At 43.9% G+C, this 23,136-nt stretch overlaps 14 non-coding genes across 14 annotated transcripts; all 14 read right to left on the bottom strand.

Moving 5' to 3' along the window:
• Positions 1-164: 164 nt before the first annotated feature.
• On the bottom strand, positions 165-355 carry LOC141223847 (U2 spliceosomal RNA). Its single transcript, XR_012291369.1, has one exon. It is a non-coding gene; the product is annotated as a U2 spliceosomal RNA (small nuclear RNA).
• Positions 356-1,470: 1,115 nt separating this feature from the next.
• On the bottom strand, positions 1,471-1,652 carry LOC141224197 (U2 spliceosomal RNA). The gene has a single exon (XR_012291702.1). It is a non-coding gene; the product is annotated as a U2 spliceosomal RNA (small nuclear RNA).
• Positions 1,653-7,645: 5,993 nt separating this feature from the next.
• Positions 7,646-7,836, bottom strand: LOC141224071 (U2 spliceosomal RNA). Its single transcript, XR_012291588.1, has one exon. It is a non-coding gene; the product is annotated as a U2 spliceosomal RNA (small nuclear RNA).
• A 1,115-nt stretch (positions 7,837-8,951) lies between these two features.
• LOC141224069 (U2 spliceosomal RNA) lies at positions 8,952-9,142 on the bottom strand. Its single transcript, XR_012291586.1, has one exon. It is a non-coding gene; the product is annotated as a U2 spliceosomal RNA (small nuclear RNA).
• A 1,115-nt stretch (positions 9,143-10,257) lies between these two features.
• Positions 10,258-10,448, bottom strand: LOC141224068 (U2 spliceosomal RNA). Its single transcript, XR_012291585.1, has one exon. It is a non-coding gene; the product is annotated as a U2 spliceosomal RNA (small nuclear RNA).
• A 1,112-nt stretch (positions 10,449-11,560) lies between these two features.
• On the bottom strand, positions 11,561-11,751 carry LOC141224067 (U2 spliceosomal RNA). The gene has a single exon (XR_012291584.1). It is a non-coding gene; the product is annotated as a U2 spliceosomal RNA (small nuclear RNA).
• Positions 11,752-12,866: 1,115 nt separating this feature from the next.
• On the bottom strand, positions 12,867-13,057 carry LOC141224120 (U2 spliceosomal RNA). The gene has a single exon (XR_012291635.1). It is a non-coding gene; the product is annotated as a U2 spliceosomal RNA (small nuclear RNA).
• A 1,115-nt stretch (positions 13,058-14,172) lies between these two features.
• On the bottom strand, positions 14,173-14,363 carry LOC141224066 (U2 spliceosomal RNA). The gene has a single exon (XR_012291583.1). It is a non-coding gene; the product is annotated as a U2 spliceosomal RNA (small nuclear RNA).
• A 1,115-nt stretch (positions 14,364-15,478) lies between these two features.
• On the bottom strand, positions 15,479-15,669 carry LOC141224065 (U2 spliceosomal RNA). The gene has a single exon (XR_012291582.1). It is a non-coding gene; the product is annotated as a U2 spliceosomal RNA (small nuclear RNA).
• Positions 15,670-16,781: 1,112 nt separating this feature from the next.
• On the bottom strand, positions 16,782-16,972 carry LOC141224064 (U2 spliceosomal RNA). Its single transcript, XR_012291581.1, has one exon. It is a non-coding gene; the product is annotated as a U2 spliceosomal RNA (small nuclear RNA).
• A 1,115-nt stretch (positions 16,973-18,087) lies between these two features.
• On the bottom strand, positions 18,088-18,278 carry LOC141224063 (U2 spliceosomal RNA). The gene has a single exon (XR_012291580.1). It is a non-coding gene; the product is annotated as a U2 spliceosomal RNA (small nuclear RNA).
• A 1,115-nt stretch (positions 18,279-19,393) lies between these two features.
• LOC141224062 (U2 spliceosomal RNA) lies at positions 19,394-19,584 on the bottom strand. The gene has a single exon (XR_012291579.1). It is a non-coding gene; the product is annotated as a U2 spliceosomal RNA (small nuclear RNA).
• A 1,115-nt stretch (positions 19,585-20,699) lies between these two features.
• LOC141224061 (U2 spliceosomal RNA) lies at positions 20,700-20,890 on the bottom strand. The gene has a single exon (XR_012291578.1). It is a non-coding gene; the product is annotated as a U2 spliceosomal RNA (small nuclear RNA).
• Positions 20,891-22,005: 1,115 nt separating this feature from the next.
• On the bottom strand, positions 22,006-22,196 carry LOC141224060 (U2 spliceosomal RNA). The gene has a single exon (XR_012291577.1). It is a non-coding gene; the product is annotated as a U2 spliceosomal RNA (small nuclear RNA).
• Between the last annotated feature and the right edge of the window lie 940 nt (positions 22,197-23,136).

Here is a 23,136-nt window from a genome sequence, read left to right as displayed (position 1 = left end):
ACCAAAATGAGCTTGTAATCTGGCTTCTGCAACTTTGAACATGAAAAATCCAATGAGGAGAAGAAAAGCAAAGCCAAAGAGTCCATCCCAAAATCCGACAAACAAGCAAAATGAACAAAAAACATTGAATTCAATTCTTTCTGATTTTAGAAACTGCATTAAAGAAGGGGTGCACCGTTCCTGGAGATACTGCAATACCAGGTCAATGCGTGGAGTGGACAGAGCAAGCTCTTTTTCCATCTCCCTGTTCTAAAAATCCATTTAATATATGGTCCCCAGATAGGGGACGTATCAGATATTAAACTGATAAGAACAGATACTACACTTGATCTTAGCCAAAAGGCCGAGAAGCGATAACCAGAATTGGTTTCAAACTACGGAGCCACCCAAGGATCCTGAAAAGTCCATTTGTGGAGATGAGCTCCTGGACTCCCGTTAAGAAGACATGTTGTCAACCTCTAGATCCCTTACATGCCTGCACTTTTCGGCTTGCTGCTGCTGCAATCCACGCGTTTTAGATCTGCATAACTCCACCTCTTTAAACACATCACCTTCACCCCCTGCTGTTCCCACCCGCCTCAACACCGTTGGAAGGGAGGAGAACCAATTAAGGCGGGGGGTGGGGTGGAACGAGCAGCTGTCTACCCTTAGCAGGAGGGCTCCTGATTACATACCTCTCCTGCTGCTGCTGCTGCTGGCTGTCCAGCAGCAGACTGAAGGTGGCTGCTGCTGTGCACAGGTATATAAAGGCTCAGAGCCTATTATGACACGCGCAGCCAGCGTTCCATTGCCACATTCCATCTACTGCAGGCAGGATACCTGGCTGGCTGAATGTCGCTGAGAAGCTCACAGAGACCGCCATAAGCAACAGTTTAACAGAATGCCACAGACTAATCAACCAAACTTTTTGGGTTGGGTTCTCTTTTATAGTCTGCAGGCATTAAATGAAAGAAGTCAGTGTTCCAGCAGAAGGAGACAACGTTTCAGAAAAGGCATTGTAGCAAACCAAAAAAGAAATTTTAAGCGCAGCAGAGTAACCAGCGCACATACCTGTTAGCTCAGGTGAGTTTAAAAGGCTGCTGTTGATAACAAGGGCATTTGCTAAATAGATGGTGTGTGTGCAACAATATACTGAAAGGTCAATTATATTGTGCAGCTTATCTCACCACCTGTAGTTATTTAGGTGAAAGCTCCAAAATGCTTGCCTAATATGTCTGTTTATCCAAAAGGAAGTAAAAAGGGAGAGCTAGAAAGATAGCATTGCATCACATTACATGGCAATGCAATGCACAGTTGCTGAAGTTGAACCAAAATGAGCTTGTAATCTGGCTTCTGCAACTTTGAACATGAAAAATCCAATGAGGAGAAGAAAAGCAAAGCCAAAGAGTCCATCCCAAAATCCGACAAACAAGCAAAATGAACAAAAAACATTGAATTCAATTCTTTCTGATTTTAGAAACTGCATTAAAGAAGGGGTGCACCGGTCCTGGAGATACTGCAATACCAGGTCAATGCGTGGAGTGGACAGAGCAAGCTCTTTTTCCATCTCCCTGTTCTAAAAATCCATTTAATATATGGTCCCCAGATAGGGGACGTATCAGATATTAAACTGATAAGAACAGATTTTTTTCTTTTTCATTTTGTTCTTATATTTCAGTTGTTATTTCTCTTCTAATATTTCTCTTGCCTTATAATCTGTTCATGCTACAAGGTTCCACAGATGAAAGTTCCATAGACTCTTGGCTCTTTTTTTCCCAATTCTCTTCAGATCTAACAGGTAATAAATATATATTTCACTTAGTGCTAATTTTATGCATTCACTTTCACTTATAAAATCTCTTTTAAAAAGCAATATGTTTCGGACTTTCCATAGCGCATTCTTTATTCCATTTATCATTATCCAGATGACTCTTTCTTTTTCTTTTGATTGACATGTAAAATTTCCATATAAAACTACTTCGTGATTTAAAAACTTAAGACCAGTAACAAACTTTAAGAGACTTCCAACTTCTTTCCAGACATTTTGGGCATAAAAACAGTTCCAAAAGGTGTGTAAAACTGTTTCCTCTCTAACACAGCCTGTTCTAGGGCATCTTGCAGTATTGCACAATCCCCTTCTGTGTTGAAAAAATCTAACAGGAACACATTCTTGCACTATTGCCCATGCCAAGTCTTTATATTCATTTGTTAGATAAGGTGCATAAGTCATTCTCCAAATTCTTCCACTTTTAGTGTATGTAAAGTTTGCCACTGCTGTCATCGTTTCTTTTCTCTTTGTCTCTAGAGCCAGTCTTCTTGAATTTGACAGCATCTCCACATCTATTTCAGGTAAGTTATAAAGTCTAATTGTTTTTTCTAGTAAGACATATTGTTTTGGCGGTGTAATTAGGACAGGAGAATTTTGGGGCAATGTTATCCACTTTCTTTTCCTAAAGATATCTCCAGCTGCATATCTTAAGTAGAAAGACCAATGAGTTCTTAGATTGGTCATTTTGAAGCAAAAACTAAAGAACTTTAGGTACAAAAATTTTTTGATATTTGGGATATTCTTTCCACCATATTTATGCTGCTTGTACATTGTCTCTCTTCGAACCTTCTCCATTTTTGATCCCCACAGAAAAAGAAAAATTTGTCTCTGGAGAAACTTTACTGTGTTCTCATTCGGAGGGTACACCATACTTAAAAACAACATTATCGGCAACAACAAAGACTTAATGATCAAGTTTTTACCTTCCATTGATAATTTTCTGAGTTTCCATAAACTTATCTTCTTTTGCATTTTCTCCTTCACCAACTGCCAACTTTCTTCTCCATCATTCTTCTTTGTAAACACAACACCTAAAATTTTGATCTTATCACTTCTTATTTTAAGTTGAGGAATCTGCGCATCTGACCAATCACCGAATCCAAGACATTCGCTCTTCTCCAAGTTCAGTTTGAAGGCAGATGCTAAACAAAAAAAATCAGTAGTTCTTACTGCTCTTCTCAGCGATTGTTCTGAGTCGCACAGGATCGTGATGTCATCCATGTACCCCAGTGACTTAGTACTTAGTCCATTTCCACCTGGTATGGGTACACCTTTCACCATCTTATCTTTCCTCAACATTGCCAGTAGAGGCTCGATTGCGCAGATAAAAAGCAGAGGCGAGAGTGGGCATCCTTGTTTGACACCCGACTTTAGAAAAACTTCTGAAGATAAAAAACCATTAATTAAAATCCTGCTAAAACTTCCATCATATAAAAGTGCAATGTGCTTAATAAAAACATCCGGGAATTTCATTTTCTTTAACACAGAATACAGGTACTTATGAGAGACTCTGTCGTACGCTTTCTGGAAATCAAGGGACAGAAGAGCTAGCTTTTGCTTCCTCTCTTGCTGATACCATATTGCGTCCCGTATAATATTCAAGTTTTCTGCAATTGTACGACCAGGCACACCACATACCTGATCAGGATGCACGACCTTCTCTATCACCTTCTTCATTCTGTTCACCATGATTTTTGCCATAATTTTATAATCTACGTTGAGTAACGTGATTGGTCTCCAGTTCTCTAGATTAGTCTTATCTCCTTTTTTAAAAAGCAGGGTGACCACACCACTTCTCCAAGATTCAGGCAATTTGTCACATAAAAAGACAGCTTTAAAAATCTCAAACAGGTCGTCTTTTAAAATCTCCCAAAAAGTAAGATAAAATTCAATTTGTAGTCCGTCAGTACCCGGTGTTTTTCCTCTAGAAAAGCTTTTGATTGCACTTAGCAGTTCTTCTTCACAGATATCTTCAATCAACAACTCTTGATCTAGCTTTTCAAGGTGATTCTGCAATGAATTAAGAGCATCAGGTAAAAAATCAGCGTCAATTTTATTTTCGCTAAAAAGATTTTGATAAAAAGTTTGCGCTTTGTCCAACAGTCCATCTTTAGTTGTTTCACCATCAAGTTCTTTAATTAATTCTTTGCGTTCTAAAGATTTTTTGAAAAAGAACCTGGAACATGTTTCATTTTTTTCCATATGTTCTACCTTGGCGTTGAAAATTATTTCTTTGCCTTTCTGTTCAATTGCTTTTTTAATGTCTTCTTTGACTTGTAAAATAACATCCTCCATATCTATCCCTGCATTTCTGAGTTTGTAACCTGTTTGCAGTTTTGTATTCAGGTCTTTAAACCATTTCTGATTCTGTCTGGCCTTCCTTTTGCCAGCTAAGAGAAAAAAATGTCTAATTTGAAACTTCACATACTCCCACCATTCTAGAATTCTTTTGTAATAACGTTTTTTCCCCTGTAGTTTTTTATAAAATTTCAAAAATTCCTCTTTTATACTTTCATCTTCCAGCAGCAGAGTGTTCAACTTCCAGACACCTCGCCCTTTCTCTAGACTGGGCAATTCCAAGTGAGTAATTAATGTTTTGTGGTCAGAAAAGATGTTACCTGTTAGATCCACTTTATTCACTTTAAAACTCTGTGATGTCAGAACAAAGTCAATTCTTGATTTTAGAAGATTGTTCTCCCAAGTGTATCCTGGTTCAGAGGTATTCTTTACTCTCCAGACATCATTCAGGCAAGTATCATCGATTAGATTTTTTAACTGCATCTCAGTTTTGTCTTTCCTTCTAGTACCTGATGTCCTATTTTCATCAGACCGGATACAATTGAAGTCACCGCCAACCACAGTTGGTGTAGGACCAGGTATAAAGAGTTTGATGATATCTAATAAACTGGATCTTTCCTCTTTAATCGGAGATGCATAAACATTAATCAGCTTGAACTCGGATCCACAGTAACTCACATTAACAACTAGTGCACGTCCAGGTTCAACTTCAGTGAACGAGGTAACCTTAAAGTCTTTGTTTTTAAACAGGACGCCAACACCAGTAGCACGCGATCCATTTTCACCGGACCAGATGGAAGGTCCGTTCGCCCAATCTTCCCTTAGTTTGTTATAGTTAGGGTCATGGTCAATGCCGCATTCTTGAAGTAAAAAAATATCAGCATCTAAAGTCATCAGGTAAGAAAATAAAGCAGCTCTCTTGACAGAGCCCTTTAAACTCCTCACATTTAGTGAGGCAATTTTGAGTGTAGCCATAAATCATTTAAACAGAACTTGAGTCCGTATCTGACATGAATCCGACCGGGGTAGAGGGACCCGCAGAAACGTCCGTGTCTGAGAATTCCTCGATGTTCACCGGATCAGATGGGTTTACAGGTTTAGGAACTGAGATGATCGGTTTAGGTGAGTAATTAGGGAGGACTATTTTCAAACGCCCAGCAGGTCTTTTGCTGGCGCTCTCTCCCTTAAACAAACTCGACTTCTCCTTTTTCCTTTTCCTCAAAACCTCCACGTCAATGTCAATCTCCTCCTCCTCCTCCTCACCACCAGCCTCCTTAGAAGACTCCTCTCCCATCTCCACTTCAGACTCAGCTGGATTCTCCTCCACCACATGACCATCTGGACTCTCCGACCAATCCTTGAGAACAATGCTATCCCCAGGCGGGTCCCCAGCAGTGTCCTTGGGCGGATCCCCAGAAGGGTTCCCGGGAGGGTCCTTGGATTTGTCTGTTTGTTCTTCAGGACTGGACCGCTTCGGAGGGGCTCCCCCCCGAGCTGCATCTGCATAGCTGAAGGTCTTTTTTCTCAACGGACAATCCCGAAAAGAGTGCCCAGGGATACGGCAGATATTACAGATCATCTGATTTGGGCAGTTCAGAGTGACATGTCCTTTTTGATAGCACTTCTTGCAAAAAGCGTTCTCCTCCTTGCAGCTCTCAAAGGAATGCCCAAAGTCCATACATTTTCTGCAGAAGATAGGCATCCCTGGATAGAAGAGTCTTCCTCTCTCTCTGCCAATCAGGAAGCTCTGAGGCGGATGATTGAGTCCACCAATTCCCAAACCTTCTCTCAGCTTCACGATGAACTTGTATTTTCCGGTCCACAACCTCTCAGAGTTCATGATTTTGTGAGAGAAGTGGACCTCAGAGCAATAGTTATGCAGAAACGCAGCCACATCCTTTTCAGAGACATGCGGATTGCTCATATGAACCACCACAGACTTCTCTTCTGCCAGGCAGAGGGTCACAAAACACAGTCCTTTAAGATCTTCCTCCTGAAGTCTCAGCTTGATCTGATGGTAAAAATTCTGAGATGCCACTTCAGAGGTCAGGGTAAGCACAAAGCGTCCAGGAGCATCTTGAAGTGCCAGAATGTTCTCCCTTTTCACCTGCAGGATCTCAAGCAGGACTTTCCTCACGAAGAAAGACAGGGAGAACTTGTCACGGGCTCGCTCTTCAACTTCAATCTTGAAAGAGTTCTTGATCTTCAAGTCGCCAGCTCCAGCAGAACGGAGAGTAGCCGATGTCGCCATCGCCATATTCAGGTAAGTCGATCGCCTTCTTGGTTCTCTTCAGCACGCACACCCCCTATAGCAGCAGGAGGCTTAAGACAGTAGAACTGTCGATGCCTCAAGGCCGAGGATGCGATAGGCTTTGGAGTCTTCCAGAAACAACACTTGGTCGTAGCCAAAAGGCCGAGAAGCGATAACCAGAATTGGTTTCAAACTACGGAGCCACCCAAGGATCCTGAAAAGTCCATTTGTGGAGATGAGCTCCTGGACTCCCGTTAAGAAGACATGTTGTCAACCTCTAGATCCCTTACATGCCTGCACTTTTCGGCTTGCTGCTGCTGCAATCCACGCGTTTTAGATCTGCATAACTCCACCTCTTTAAACACAGCACCTTCACCCCCTGCTGTTCCCACCCGCCTCAACACCGTTGGAAGGGAGGAGAACCAATTAAGGCGGGGGGTGGGGTGGAACGAGCAGCTGTCTACCCTTAGCAGGAGGGCTCCTGATTACATACCTCTCCTGCTGCTGCTGCTGCTGGCTGTCCAGCAGCAGACTGAAGGTGGCTGCTGCTGTGCACAGGTATATAAAGGCTCAGAGCCTATTATGACACGCGCAGCCAGCGTTCCATTGCCACATTCCATCTACTGCAGGCAGGATACCTGGCTGGCTGAATGTCGCTGAGAAGCTCACAGAGACCGCCATAAGCAACAGTTTAACAGAATGCCACAGACTAATCAACCAAACTTTTTGGGTTGGGTTCTCTTTTATAGTCTGCAGGCATTAAATGAAAGAAGTCAGTGTTCCAGCAGAAGGAGACAACGTTTCAGAAAAGGCATTGTAGCAAACCAAAAAAGAAATTTTAAGCGCAGCAGAGTAACCAGCGCACATACCTGTTAGCTCAGGTGAGTTTAAAAGGCTGCTGTTGATAACAAGGGCATTTGCTAAATAGATGGTGTGTGTGCAACAATATACTGAAAGGTCAATTATATTGTGCAGCTTATCTCACCACCTGTAGTTATTTAGGTGAAAGCTCCAAAATGCTTGCCTAATATGTCTGTTTATCCAAAAGGAAGTAAAAAGGGAGAGCTAGAAAGATAGCATTGCATCACATTACATGGCAATGCAATGCACAGTTGCTGAAGTTGAACCAAAATGAGCTTGTAATCTGGCTTCTGCAACTTTGAACATGAAAAATCCAATGAGGAGAAGAAAAGCAAAGCCAAAGAGTCCATCCCAAAATCCGACAAACAAGCAAAATGAACAAAAAACATTGAATTCAATTCTTTCTGATTTTAGAAACTGCATTAAAGAAGGGGTGCACCGGTCCTGGAGATACTGCAATACCAGGTCAATGCGTGGAGTGGACAGAGCAAGCTCTTTTTCCATCTCCCTGTTCTAAAAATCCATTTAATATATGGTCCCCAGATAGGGGACGTATCAGATATTAAACTGATAAGAACAGATACTACACTTGATCTTAGCCAAAAGGCCGAGAAGCGATAACCAGAATTGGTTTCAAACTACGGAGCCACCCAAGGATCCTGAAAAGTCCATTTGTGGAGATGAGCTCCTGGACTCCCGTTAAGAAGACATGTTGTCAACCTCTAGATCCCTTACATGCCTGCACTTTTCGGCTTGCTGCTGCTGCAATCCACGCGTTTTAGATCTGCATAACTCCACCTCTTTAAACACAGCACCTTCACCCCCTGCTGTTCCCACCCGCCTCAACACCGTTGGAAGGGAGGAGAACCAATTAAGGCGGGGGGTGGGGTGGAACGAGCAGCTGTCTACCCTTAGCAGGAGGGCTCCTGATTACATACCTCTCCTGCTGCTGCTGCTGCTGGCTGTCCAGCAGCAGACTGAAGGTGGCTGCTGCTGTGCACAGGTATATAAAGGCTCAGAGCCTATTATGACACGCGCAGCCAGCGTTCCATTGCCACATTCCATCTACTGCAGGCAGGATACCTGGCTGGCTGAATGTCGCTGAGAAGCTCACAGAGACCGCCATAAGCAACAGTTTAACAGAATGCCACAGACTAATCAACCAAACTTTTTGGGCTGGGTTCTCTTTTATAGTCTGCAGGCATTAAATGAAAGAAGTCAGTGTTCCAGCAGAAGGAGACAACGTTTCAGAAAAGGCATTGTAGCAAACCAAAAAAGAAATTTTAAGCGCAGCAGAGTAACCAGCGCACATACCTGTTAGCTCAGGTGAGTTTAAAAGGCTGCTGTTGATAACAAGGGCATTTGCTAAATAGATGGTGTGTGTGCAACAATATACTGAAAGGTCAATTATATTGTGCAGCTTATCTCACCACCTGTAGTTATTTAGGTGAAAGCTCCAAAATGCTTGCCTAATATGTCTGTTTATCCAAAAGGAAGTAAAAAGGGAGAGCTAGAAAGATAGCATTGCATCACATTACATGGCAATGCAATGCACAGTTGCTGAAGTTGAACCAAAATGAGCTTGTAATCTGGCTTCTGCAACTTTGAACATGAAAAATCCAATGAGGAGAAGAAAAGCAAAGCCAAAGAGTCCATCCCAAAATCCGACAAACAAGCAAAATGAACAAAAAACATTGAATTCAATTCTTTCTGATTTTAGAAACTGCATTAAAGAAGGGGTGCACCGGTCCTGGAGATACTGCAATACCAGGTCAATGCGTGGAGTGGACAGAGCAAGCTCTTTTTCCATCTCCCTGTTCTAAAAATCCATTTAATATATGGTCCCCAGATAGGGGACGTATCAGATATTAAACTGATAAGAACAGATACTACACTTGATCTTAGCCAAAAGGCCGAGAAGCGATAACCAGAATTGGTTTCAAACTACGGAGCCACCCAAGGATCCTGAAAAGTCCATTTGTGGAGATGAGCTCCTGGACTCCCGTTAAGAAGACATGTTGTCAACCTCTAGATCCCTTACATGCCTGCACTTTTCGGCTTGCTGCTGCTGCAATCCACGCGTTTTAGATCTGCATAACTCCACCTCTTTAAACACAGCACCTTCACCCCCTGCTGTTCCCACCCGCCTCAACACCGTTGGAAGGGAGGAGAACCAATTAAGGCGGGGGGTGGGGTGGAACGAGCAGCTGTCTACCCTTAGCAGGAGGGCTCCTGATTACATACCTCTCCTGCTGCTGCTGCTGCTGGCTGTCCAGCAGCAGACTGAAGGTGGCTGCTGCTGTGCACAGGTATATAAAGGCTCAGAGCCTATTATGACACGCGCAGCCAGCGTTCCATTGCCACATTCCATCTACTGCAGGCAGGATACCTGGCTGGCTGAATGTCGCTGAGAAGCTCACAGAGACCGCCATAAGCAACAGTTTAACAGAATGCCACAGACTAATCAACCAAACTTTTTGGGTTGGGTTCTCTTTTATAGTCTGCAGGCATTAAATGAAAGAAGTCAGTGTTCCAGCAGAAGGAGACAACGTTTCAGAAAAGGCATTGTAGCAAACCAAAAAAGAAATTTTAAGCGCAGCAGAGTAACCAGCGCACATACCTGTTAGCTCAGGTGAGTTTAAAAGGCTGCTGTTGATAACAAGGGCATTTGCTAAATAGATGGTGTGTGTGCAACAATATACTGAAAGGTCAATTATATTGTGCAGCTTATCTCACCACCTGTAGTTATTTAGGTGAAAGCTCCAAAATGCTTGCCTAATATGTCTGTTTATCCAAAAGGAAGTAAAAAGGGAGAGCTAGAAAGATAGCATTGCATCACATTACATGGCAATGCAATGCACAGTTGCTGAAGTTGAACCAAAATGAGCTTGTAATCTGGCTTCTGCAACTTTGAACATGAAAAATCCAATGAGGAGAAGAAAAGCAAAGCCAAAGAGTCCATCCCAAAATCCGACAAACAAGCAAAATGAACAAAAAACATTGAATTCAATTCTTTCTGATTTTAGAAACTGCATTAAAGAAGGGGTGCACCGGTCCTGGAGATACTGCAATACCAGGTCAATGCGTGGAGTGGACAGAGCAAGCTCTTTTTCCATCTCCCTGTTCTAAAAATCCATTTAATATATGGTCCCCAGATAGGGGACGTATCAGATATTAAACTGATAAGAACAGATACTACACTTGATCTTAGCCAAAAGGCCGAGAAGCGATAACCAGAATTGGTTTCAAACTACGGAGCCACCCAAGGATCCTGAAAAGTCCATTTGTGGAGATGAGCTCCTGGACTCCCGTTAAGAAGACATGTTGTCAACCTCTAGATCCCTTACATGCCTGCACTTTTCGGCTTGCTGCTGCTGCAATCCACGCGTTTTAGATCTGCATAACTCCACCTCTTTAAACACAGCACCTTCACCCCCTGCTGTTCCCACCCGCCTCAACACCGTTGGAAGGGAGGAGAACCAATTAAGGCGGGGGGTGGGGTGGAACGAGCAGCTGTCTACCCTTAGCAGGAGGGCTCCTGATTACATACCTCTCCTGCTGCTGCTGCTGGCTGTCCAGCAGCAGACTGAAGGTGGCTGCTGCTGTGCACAGGTATATAAAGGCTCAGAGCCTATTATGACACGCGCAGCCAGCGTTCCATTGCCACATTCCATCTACTGCAGGCAGGATACCTGGCTGGCTGAATGTCGCTGAGAAGCTCACAGAGACCGCCATAAGCAACAGTTTAACAGAATGCCACAGACTAATCAACCAAACTTTTTGGGTTGGGTTCTCTTTTATAGTCTGCAGGCATTAAATGAAAGAAGTCAGTGTTCCAGCAGAAGGAGACAACGTTTCAGAAAAGGCATTGTAGCAAACCAAAAAAGAAATTTTAAGCGCAGCAGAGTAACCAGCGCACATACCTGTTAGCTCAGGTGAGTTTAAAAGGCTGCTGTTGATAACAAGGGCATTTGCTAAATAGATGGTGTGTGTGCAACAATATACTGAAAGGTCAATTATATTGTGCAGCTTATCTCACCACCTGTAGTTATTTAGGTGAAAGCTCCAAAATGCTTGCCTAATATGTCTGTTTATCCAAAAGGAAGTAAAAAGGGAGAGCTAGAAAGATAGCATTGCATCACATTACATGGCAATGCAATGCACAGTTGCTGAAGTTGAACCAAAATGAGCTTGTAATCTGGCTTCTGCAACTTTGAACATGAAAAATCCAATGAGGAGAAGAAAAGCAAAGCCAAAGAGTCCATCCCAAAATCCGACAAACAAGCAAAATGAACAAAAAACATTGAATTCAATTCTTTCTGATTTTAGAAACTGCATTAAAGAAGGGGTGCACCGGTCCTGGAGATACTGCAATACCAGGTCAATGCGTGGAGTGGACAGAGCAAGCTCTTTTTCCATCTCCCTGTTCTAAAAATCCATTTAATATATGGTCCCCAGATAGGGGACGTATCAGATATTAAACTGATAAGAACAGATACTACACTTGATCTTAGCCAAAAGGCCGAGAAGCGATAACCAGAATTGGTTTCAAACTACGGAGCCACCCAAGGATCCTGAAAAGTCCATTTGTGGAGATGAGCTCCTGGACTCCCGTTAAGAAGACATGTTGTCAACCTCTAGATCCCTTACATGCCTGCACTTTTCGGCTTGCTGCTGCTGCAATCCACGCGTTTTAGATCTGCATAACTCCACCTCTTTAAACACAGCACCTTCACCCCCTGCTGTTCCCACCCGCCTCAACACCGTTGGAAGGGAGGAGAACCAATTAAGGCGGGGGGTGGGGTGGAACGAGCAGCTGTCTACCCTTAGCAGGAGGGCTCCTGATTACATACCTCTCCTGCTGCTGCTGCTGCTGGCTGTCCAGCAGCAGACTGAAGGTGGCTGCTGCTGTGCACAGGTATATAAAGGCTCAGAGCCTATTATGACACGCGCAGCCAGCGTTCCATTGCCACATTCCATCTACTGCAGGCAGGATACCTGGCTGGCTGAATGTCGCTGAGAAGCTCACAGAGACCGCCATAAGCAACAGTTTAACAGAATGCCACAGACTAATCAACCAAACTTTTTGGGCTGGGTTCTCTTTTATAGTCTGCAGGCATTAAATGAAAGAAGTCAGTGTTCCAGCAGAAGGAGACAACGTTTCAGAAAAGGCATTGTAGCAAACCAAAAAAGAAATTTTAAGCGCAGCAGAGTAACCAGCGCACATACCTGTTAGCTCAGGTGAGTTTAAAAGGCTGCTGTTGATAACAAGGGCATTTGCTAAATAGATGGTGTGTGTGCAACAATATACTGAAAGGTCAATTATATTGTGCAGCTTATCTCACCACCTGTAGTTATTTAGGTGAAAGCTCCAAAATGCTTGCCTAATATGTCTGTTTATCCAAAAGGAAGTAAAAAGGGAGAGCTAGAAAGATAGCATTGCATCACATTACATGGCAATGCAATGCACAGTTGCTGAAGTTGAACCAAAATGAGCTTGTAATCTGGCTTCTGCAACTTTGAACATGAAAAATCCAATGAGGAGAAGAAAAGCAAAGCCAAAGAGTCCATCCCAAAATCCGACAAACAAGCAAAATGAACAAAAAACATTGAATTCAATTCTTTCTGATTTTAGAAACTGCATTAAAGAAGGGGTGCACCGGTCCTGGAGATACTGCAATACCAGGTCAATGCGTGGAGTGGACAGAACAAGCTCTTTTTCCATCTCCCTGTTCTAAAAATCCATTTAATATATGGTCCCCAGATAGGGGACGTATCAGATATTAAACTGATAAGAACAGATACTACACTTGATCTTAGCCAAAAGGCCGAGAAGCGATAACCAGAATTGGTTTCAAACTACGGAGCCACCCAAGGATCCTGAAAAGTCCATTTGTGGAGATGAGCTCCTGGACTCCCGTTAAGAAGACATGTTGTCAACCTCTAGATCCCTTACATGCCTGCACTTTTCGGCTTGCTGCTGCTGCAATCCACGCGTTTTAGATCTGCATAACTCCACCTCTTTAAACACAGCACCTTCACCCCCTGCTGTTCCCACCCGCCTCAACACCGTTGGAAGGGAGGAGAACCAATTAAGGCGGGGGGTGGGGTGGAACGAGCAGCTGTCTACCCTTAGCAGGAGGGCTCCTGATTACATACCTCTCCTGCTGCTGCTGCTGCTGGCTGTCCAGCAGCAGACTGAAGGTGGCTGCTGCTGTGCACAGGTATATAAAGGCTCAGAGCCTATTATGACACGCGCAGCCAGCGTTCCATTGCCACATTCCATCTACTGCAGGCAGGATACCTGGCTGGCTGAATGTCGCTGAGAAGCTCACAGAGACCGCCATAAGCAACAGTTTAACAGAATGCCACAGACTAATCAACCAAACTTTTTGGGTTGGGTTCTCTTTTATAGTCTGCAGGCATTAAATGAAAGAAGTCAGTGTTCCAGCAGAAGGAGACAACGTTTCAGAAAAGGCATTGTAGCAAACCAAAAAAGAAATTTTAAGCGCAGCAGAGTAACCAGCGCACATACCTGTTAGCTCAGGTGAGTTTAAAAGGCTGCTGTTGATAACAAGGGCATTTGCTAAATAGATGGTGTGTGTGCAACAATATACTGAAAGGTCAATTATATTGTGCAGCTTATCTCACCACCTGTAGTTATTTAGGTGAAAGCTCCAAAATGCTTGCCTAATATGTCTGTTTATCCAAAAGGAAGTAAAAAGGGAGAGCTAGAAAGATAGCATTGCATCACATTACATGGCAATGCAATGCACAGTTGCTGAAGTTGAACCAAAATGAGCTTGTAATCTGGCTTCTGCAACTTTGAACATGAAAAATCCAATGAGGAGAAGAAAAGCAAAGCCAAAGAGTCCATCCCAAAATCCGACAAACAAGCAAAATGAACAAAAAACATTGAATTCAATTCTTTCTGATTTTAGAAACTGCATTAAAGAAGGGGTGCACCGGTCCTGGAGATACTGCAATACCAGGTCAATGCGTGGAGTGGACAGAGCAAGCTCTTTTTCCATCTCCCTGTTCTAAAAATCCATTTAATATATGGTCCCCAGATAGGGGACGTATCAGATATTAAACTGATAAGAACAGATACTACACTTGATCTTAGCCAAAAGGCCGAGAAGCGATAACCAGAATTGGTTTCAAACTACGGAGCCACCCAAGGATCCTGAAAAGTCCATTTGTGGAGATGAGCTCCTGGACTCCCGTTAAGAAGACATGTTGTCAACCTCTAGATCCCTTACATGCCTGCACTTTTCGGCTTGCTGCTGCTGCAATCCACGCGTTTTAGATCTGCATAACTCCACCTCTTTAAACACAGCACCTTCACTCCCTGCTGTTCCCACCCGCCTCAACACCGTTGGAAGGGAGGAGAACCAATTAAGGCGGGGGGTGGGGTGGAACGAGCAGCTGTCTACCCTTAGCAGGAGGGCTCCTGATTACATACCTCTCCTGCTGCTGCTGCTGCTGGCTGTCCAGCAGCAGACTGAAGGTGGCTGCTGCTGTGCACAGGTATATAAAGGCTCAGAGCCTATTATGACACGCGCAGCCAGCGTTCCATTGCCACATTCCATCTACTGCAGGCAGGATACCTGGCTGGCTGAATGTCGCTGAGAAGCTCACAGAGACCGCCATAAGCAACAGTTTAACAGAATGCCACAGACTAATCAACCAAACTTTTTGGGTTGGGATCTCTTTTATAGTCTGCAGGCATTAAATGAAAGAAGTCAGTGTTCCAGCAGAAGGAGACAACGTTTCAGAAAAGGCATTGTAGCAAACCAAAAAAGAAATTTTAAGCGCAGCAGAGTAACCAGCGCACATACCTGTTAGCTCAGGTGAGTTTAAAAGGCTGCTGTTGATAACAAGGGCATTTGCTAAATAGATGGTGTGTGTGCAACAATATACTGAAAGGTCAATTATATTGTGCAGCTTATCTCACCACCTGTAGTTATTTAGGTGAAAGCTCCAAAATGCTTGCCTAATATGTCTGTTTATCCAAAAGGAAGTAAAAAGGGAAAGCTAGAAAGATAGCATTGCATCACATTACATGACAATGCAATGCACAGTTGCTGAAGTTGAACCAAAATGAGCTTGTAATCTGGCTTCTGCAACTTTGAACATGAAAAATCCAATGAGGAGAAGAAAAGCAAAGCCAAAGAGTCCATCCCAAAATCCGACAAACAAGCAAAATGAACAAAAAACATTGAATTCAATTCTTTCTGATTTTAGAAACTGCATTAAAGAAGGGGTGCACCGGTCCTGGAGATACTGCAATACCAGGTCAATGCGTGGAGTGGACAGAGCAAGCTCTTTTTCCATCTCCCTGTTCTAAAAATCCATTTAATATATGGTCCCCAGATAGGGGACGTATCAGATATTAAACTGATAAGAACAGATACTACACTTGATCTTAGCCAAAAGGCCGAGAAGCGATAACCAGAATTGGTTTCAAACTACGGAGCCACCCAAGGATCCTGAAAAGTCCATTTGTGGAGATGAGCTCCTGGACTCCCGTTAAGAAGACATGTTGTCAACCTCTAGATCCCTTACATGCCTGCACTTTTCGGCTTGCTGCTGCTGCAATCCACGCGTTTTAGATCTGCATAACTCCACCTCTTTAAACACAGCACCTTCACCCCCTGCTGTTCCCACCCGCCTCAACACCGTTGGAAGGGAGGAGAACCAATTAAGGCGGGGGGTGGGGTGGAACGAGCAGCTGTCTACCCTTAGCAGGAGGGCTCCTGATTACATACCTCTCCTGCTGCTGCTGCTGGCTGTCCAGCAGCAGACTGAAGGTGGCTGCTGCTGTGCACAGGTATATAAAGGCTCAGAGCCTATTATGACACGCGCAGCCAGCGTTCCATTGCCACATTCCATCTACTGCAGGCAGGATACCTGGCTGGCTGAATGTCGCTGAGAAGCTCACAGAGACCGCCATAAGCAACAGTTTAACAGAATGCCACAGACTAATCAACCAAACTTTTTGGGTTGGGTTCTCTTTTATAGTCTGCAGGCATTAAATGAAAGAAGTCAGTGTTCCAGCAGAAGGAGACAACGTTTCAGAAAAGGCATTGTAGCAAACCAAAAAAGAAATTTTAAGCGCAGCAGAGTAACCAGCGCACATACCTGTTAGCTCAGGTGAGTTTAAAAGGCTGCTGTTGATAACAAGGGCATTTGCTAAATAGATGGTGTGTGTGCAACAATATACTGAAAGGTCAATTATATTGTGCAGCTTATCTCACCACCTGTAGTTATTTAGGTGAAAGCTCCAAAATGCTTGCCTAATATGTCTGTTTATCCAAAAGGAAGTAAAAAGGGAGAGCTAGAAAGATAGCATTGCATCACATTACATGGCAATGCAATGCACAGTTGCTGAAGTTGAACCAAAATGAGCTTGTAATCTGGCTTCTGCAACTTTGAACATGAAAAATCCAATGAGGAGAAGAAAAGCAAAGCCAAAGAGTCCATCCCAAAATCCGACAAACAAGCAAAATGAACAAAAAACATTGAATTCAATTCTTTCTGATTTTAGAAACTGCATTAAAGAAGGGGTGCACCGGTCCTGGAGATACTGCAATACCAGGTCAATGCGTGGAGTGGACAGAGCAAGCTCTTTTTCCATCTCCCTGTTCTAAAAATCCATTTAATATATGGTCCCCAGATAGGGGACGTATCAGATATTAAACTGATAAGAACAGATACTACACTTGATCTTAGCCAAAAGGCCGAGAAGCGATAACCAGAATTGGTTTCAAACTACGGAGCCACCCAAGGATCCTGAAAAGTCCATTTGTGGAGATGAGCTCCTGGACTCCCGTTAAGAAGACATGTTGTCAACCTCTAGATCCCTTACATGCCTGCACTTTTCGGCTTGCTGCTGCTGCAATCCACGCGTTTTAGATCTGCATAACTCCACCTCTTTAAACACAGCACCTTCACCCCCTGCTGTTCCCACCCGCCTCAACACCGTTGGAAGGGAGGAGAACCAATTAAGGCGGGGGGTGGGGTGGAACGAGCAGCTGTCTACCCTTAGCAGGAGGGCTCCTGATTACATACCTCTCCTGCTGCTGCTGCTGCTGGCTGTCCAGCAGCAGACTGAAGGTGGCTGCTGCTGTGCACAGGTATATAAAGGCTCAGAGCCTATTATGACACGCGCAGCCAGCGTTCCATTGCCACATTCCATCTACTGCAGGCAGGATACCTGGCTGGCTGAATGTCGCTGAGAAGCTCACAGAGACCGCCATAAGCAACAGTTTAACAGAATGCCACAGACTAATCAACCAAACTTTTTGGGTTGGGTTCTCTTTTATAGTCTGCAGGCATTAAATGAAAGAAGTCAGTGTTCCAGCAGAAGGAGACAACGTTTTAGAAAAGGCATTGTAGCAAACCAAAAAAGAAATTTTAAGCGCAGCAGAGTAACCAGCGCACATACCTGTTAGCTCAGGTGAGTTTAAAAGGCTGCTGTTGATAACAAGGGCATTTGCTAAATAGATGGTGTGTGTGCAACAATATACTGAAAGGTCAATTATATTGTGCAGCTTATCTCACCACCTGTAGTTATTTAGGTGAAAGCTCCAAAATGCTTGCCTAATATGTCTGTTTATCCAAAAGGAAGTAAAAAGGGAGAGCTAGAAAGATAGCATTGCATCACATTACATGGCAATGCAATGCACAGTTGCTGAAGTTGAACCAAAATGAGCTTGTAATCTGGCTTCTGCAACTTTGAACATGAAAAATCCAATGAGGAGAAGAAAAGCAAAGCCAAAGAGTCCATCCCAAAATCCGACAAACAAGCAAAATGAACAAAAAACATTGAATTCAATTCTTTCTGATTTTAGAAACTGCATTAAAGAAGGGGTGCACCGGTCCTGGAGATACTGCAATACCAGGTCAATGCGTGGAGTGGACAGAGCAAGCTCTTTTTCCATCTCCCTGTTCTAAAAATCCATTTAATATATGGTCCCCAGATAGGGGACGTATCAGATATTAAACTGATAAGAACAGATACTACACTTGATCTTAGCCAAAAGGCCGAGAAGCGATAACCAGAATTGGTTTCAAACTACGGAGCCACCCAAGGATCCTGAAAAGTCCATTTGTGGAGATGAGCTCCTGGACTCCCGTTAAGAAGACATGTTGTCAACCTCTAGATCCCTTACATGCCTGCACTTTTCGGCTTGCTGCTGCTGCAATCCACGCGTTTTAGATCTGCATAACTCCACCTCTTTAAACACAGCACCTTCACCCCCTGCTGTTCCCACCCGCCTCAACACCGTTGGAAGGGAGGAGAACCAATTAAGGCGGGGGGTGGGGTGGAACGAGCAGCTGTCTACCCTTAGCAGGAGGGCTCCTGATTACATACCTCTCCTGCTGCTGCTGCTGCTGGCTGTCCAGCAGCAGACTGAAGGTGGCTGCTGCTGTGCACAGGTATATAAAGGCTCAGAGCCTATTATGACACGCGCAGCCAGCGTTCCATTGCCACATTCCATCTACTGCAGGCAGGATACCTGGCTGGCTGAATGTCGCTGAGAAGCTCACAGAGACCGCCATAAGCAACAGTTTAACAGAATGCCACAGACTAATCAACCAAACTTTTTGGGTTGGGTTCTCTTTTATAGTCTGCAGGCATTAAATGAAAGAAGTCAGTGTTCCAGCAGAAGGAGACAACGTTTCAGAAAAGGCATTGTAGCAAACCAAAAAAGAAATTTTAAGCGCAGCAGAGTAACCAGCGCACATACCTGTTAGCTCAGGTGAGTTTAAAAGGCTGCTGTTGATAACAAGGGCATTTGCTAAATAGATGGTGTGTGTGCAACAATATACTGAAAGGTCAATTATATTGTGCAGCTTATCTCACCACCTGTAGTTATTTAGGTGAAAGCTCCAAAATGCTTGCCTAATATGTCTGTTTATCCAAAAGGAAGTAAAAAGGGAGAGCTAGAAAGATAGCATTGCATCACATTACATGGCAATGCAATGCACAGTTGCCGAAGTTGAACCAAAATGAGCTTGTAATCTGGCTTCTGCAACTTTGAACATGAAAAATCCAATGAGGAGAAGAAAAGCAAAGCCAAAGAGTCCATCCCAAAATCCGACAAACAAGCAAAATGAACAAAAAACATTGAATTCAATTCTTTCTGATTTTAGAAACTGCATTAAAGAAGGGGTGCACCGGTCCTGGAGATACTGCAATACCAGGTCAATGCGTGGAGTGGACAGAGCAAGCTCTTTTTCCATCTCCCTGTTCTAAAAATCCATTTAATATATGGTCCCCAGATAGGGGACGTATCAGATATTAAACTGATAAGAACAGATACTACACTTGATCTTAGCCAAAAGGCCGAGAAGCGATAACCAGAATTGGTTTCAAACTACGGAGCCACCCAAGGATCCTGAAAAGTCCATTTGTGGAGATGAGCTCCTGGACTCCCGTTAAGAAGACATGTTGTCAACCTCTAGATCCCTTACATGCCTGCACTTTTCGGCTTGCTGCTGCTGCAATCCACGCGTTTTAGATCTGCATAACTCCACCTCTTTAAACACAGCACCTTCACCCCCTGCTGTTCCCACCCGCCTCAACACCGTTGGAAGGGAGGAGAACCAATTAAGGCGGGGGGTGGGGTGGAACGAGCAGCTGTCTACCCTTAGCAGGAGGGCTCCTGATTACATACCTCTCCTGCTGCTGCTGCTGCTGGCTGTCCAGCAGCAGACTGAAGGTGGCTGCTGCTGTGCACAGGTATATAAAGGCTCAGAGCCTATTATGACACGCGCAGCCAGCGTTCCATTGCCACATTCCATCTACTGCAGGCAGGATACCTGGCTGGCTGAATGTCGCTGAGAAGCTCACAGAGACCGCCATAAGCAACAGTTTAACAGAATGCCACAGACTAATCAACCAAACTTTTTGGGTTGGGTTCTCTTTTATAGTCTGCAGGCATTAAATGAAAGAAGTCAGTGTTCCAGCAGAAGGAGACAACGTTTCAGAAAAGGCATTGTAGCAAACCAAAAAAGAAATTTTAAGCGCAGCAGAGTAACCAGCGCACATACCTGTTAGCTCAGGTGAGTTTAAAAGGCTGCTGTTGATAACAAGGGCATTTGCTAAATAGATGGTGTGTGTGCAACAATATACTGAAAGGTCAATTATATTGTGCAGCTTATCTCACCACCTGTAGTTATTTAGGTGAAAGCTCCAAAATGCTTGCCTAATATGTCTGTTTATCCAAAAGGAAGTAAAAAGGGAGAGCTAGAAAGATAGCATTGCATCACATTACATGGCAATGCAATGCACAGTTGCTGAAGTTAAACCAAAATGAGCTTGTAATCTGGCTTCTGCAACTTTGAACATGAAAAATCCAATGAGGAGAAGAAAAGCAAAGCCAAAGAGTCCATCCCAAAATCCGACAAACAAGCAAAATGAACAAAAAACATTGAATTCAATTCTTTCTGATTTTAGAAACTGCATTAAAGAAGGGGTGCACCGGTCCTGGAGATACTGCAATACCAGGTCAATGCGTGGAGTGGACAGAGCAAGCTCTTTTTCCATCTCCCTGTTCTAAAAATCCATTTAATATATGGTCCCCAGATAGGGGACGTATCAGATATTAAACTGATAAGAACAGATACTACACTTGATCTTAGCCAAAAGGCCGAGAAGCGATAACCAGAATTGGTTTCAAACTACGGAGCCACCCAAGGATCCTGAAAAGTCCATTTGTGGAGATGAGCTCCTGGACTCCCGTTAAGAAGACATGTTGTCAACCTCTAGATCCCTTACATGCCTGCACTTTTCGGCTTGCTGCTGCTGCAATCCACGCGTTTTAGATCTGCATAACTCCACCTCTTTAAACACAGCACCTTCACCCCCTGCTGTTCCCACCCGCCTCAACACCGTTGGAAGGGAGGAGAACCAATTAAGGCGGGGGGTGGGGTGGAACGAGCAGCTGTCTACCCTTAGCAGGAGGGCTCCTGATTACATACCTCTCCTGCTGCTGCTGCTGCTGGCTGTCCAGCAGCAGACTGAAGGTGGCTGCTGCTGTGCACAGGTATATAAAGGCTCAGAGCCTATTATGACACGCGCAGCCAGCGTTCCATTGCCACATTCCATCTACTGCAGGCAGGATACCTGGCTGGCTGAATGTCGCTGAGAAGCTCATAGAGACCGCCATAAGCAACAGTTTAACAGAATGCCACAGACTAATCAACCAAACTTTTTGGGTTGGGTTCTCTTTTATAGTCTGCAGGCATTAAATGAAAGAAGTCAGTGTTCCAGCAGAAGGAGACAACGTTTCAGAAAAGGCATTGTAGCAAACCAAAAAAGAAATTTTAAGCGCAGCAGAGTAACCAGCGCACATACCTGTTAGCTCAGGTGAGTTTAAAAGGCTGCTGTTGATAACAAGGGCATTTGCTAAATAGATGGTGTGTGTGCAACAATATACTGAAAGGTCAATTATATTGTGCAGCTTATCTCACCACCTGTAGTTATTTAGGTGAAAGCTCCAAAATGCTTGCCTAATATGTCTGTTTATCCAAAAGGAAGTAAAAAGGGAGAGCTAGAAAGATAGCATTGCATCACATTACATGGCAATGCAATGCACAGTTGCTGAAGTTGAACCAAAATGAGCTTGTAATCTGGCTTCTGCAACTTTGAACATGAAAAATCCAATGAGGAGAAGAAAAGCAAAGCCAAAGAGTCCATCCCAAAATCCGACAAACAAGCAAAATGAACAAAAAACATTGAATTCAATTCTTTCTGATTTTAGAAACTGCATTAAAGAAGGGGTGCACCGGTCCTGGAGATACTGCAATACCAGGTCAATGCGTGGAGTGGACAGAGCAAGCTCTTTTTCCATCTCCCTGTTCTAAAAATCCATTTAATATATGGTCCCCAGATAGGGGACGTATCAGATATTAAACTGATAAGAACAGATACTACACTTGATCTTAGCCAAAAGGCCGAGAAGCGATAACCAGAATTGGTTTCAAACTACGGAGCCACCCAAGGATCCTGAAAAGTCCATTTGTGGAGATGAGCTCCTGGACTCCCGTTAAGAAGACATGTTGTCAACCTCTAGATCCCTTACATGCCTGCACTTTTCGGCTTGCTGCTGCTGCAATCCACGCGTTTTAGATCTGCATAACTCCACCTCTTTAAACACAGCACCTTCACCCCCTGCTGTTCCCACCCGCCTCAACACCGTTGGAAGGGAGGAGAACCAATTAAGGCGGGGGGTGGGGTGGAACGAGCAGCTGTCTACCCTTAGCAGGAGGGCTCCTGATTACATACCTCTCCTGCTGCTGCTGCTGCTGGCTGTCCAGCAGCAGACTGAAGGTGGCTGCTGCTGTGCACAGGTATATAAAGGCTCAGAGCCTATTATGACACGCGCAGCCAGCGTTCCATTGCCACATTCCATCTACTGCAGGCAGGATACCTGGCTGGCTGAATGTCGCTGAGAAGCTCACAGAGACCGCCATAAGCAACAGTTTAACAGAATGCCACAGACTAATCAACCAAACTTTTTGGGTTGGGTTCTCTTTTATAGTCTGCAGGCATTAAATGAAAGAAGTCAGTGTTCCAGCAGAAGGAGACAACGTTTCAGAAAAGGCATTGTAGCAAACCAAAAAAGAAATTTTAAGCGCAGCAGAGTAACCAGCGCACATACCTGTTAGCTCAGGTGAGTTTAAAAGGCTGCTGTTGATAACAAGGGCATTTGCTAAATAGATGGTGTGTGTGCAACAATATACTGAAAGGTCAATTATATTGTGCAGCTTATCTCACCACCTGTAGTTATTTAGGTGAAAGCTCCAAAATGCTTGCCTAATATGTCTGTTTATCCAAAAGGAAGTAAAAAGGGAGAGCTAGAAAGATAGCATTGCATCACATTACATGGCAATGCAATGCACAGTT

This window comes from Phyllobates terribilis, unplaced genomic scaffold, assembly GCF_046119375.1.
Source record: "Phyllobates terribilis strain yellow unplaced genomic scaffold, ASM4611937v1 Scaffold_381__1_contigs__length_1843176, whole genome shotgun sequence".
NCBI lineage: Eukaryota > Metazoa > Chordata > Amphibia > Anura > Dendrobatidae > Phyllobates > Phyllobates terribilis.
The sequence above is the reverse complement of the archived record's forward strand: the minus strand, read 5'-3'. Positions and strand labels throughout refer to the sequence as shown.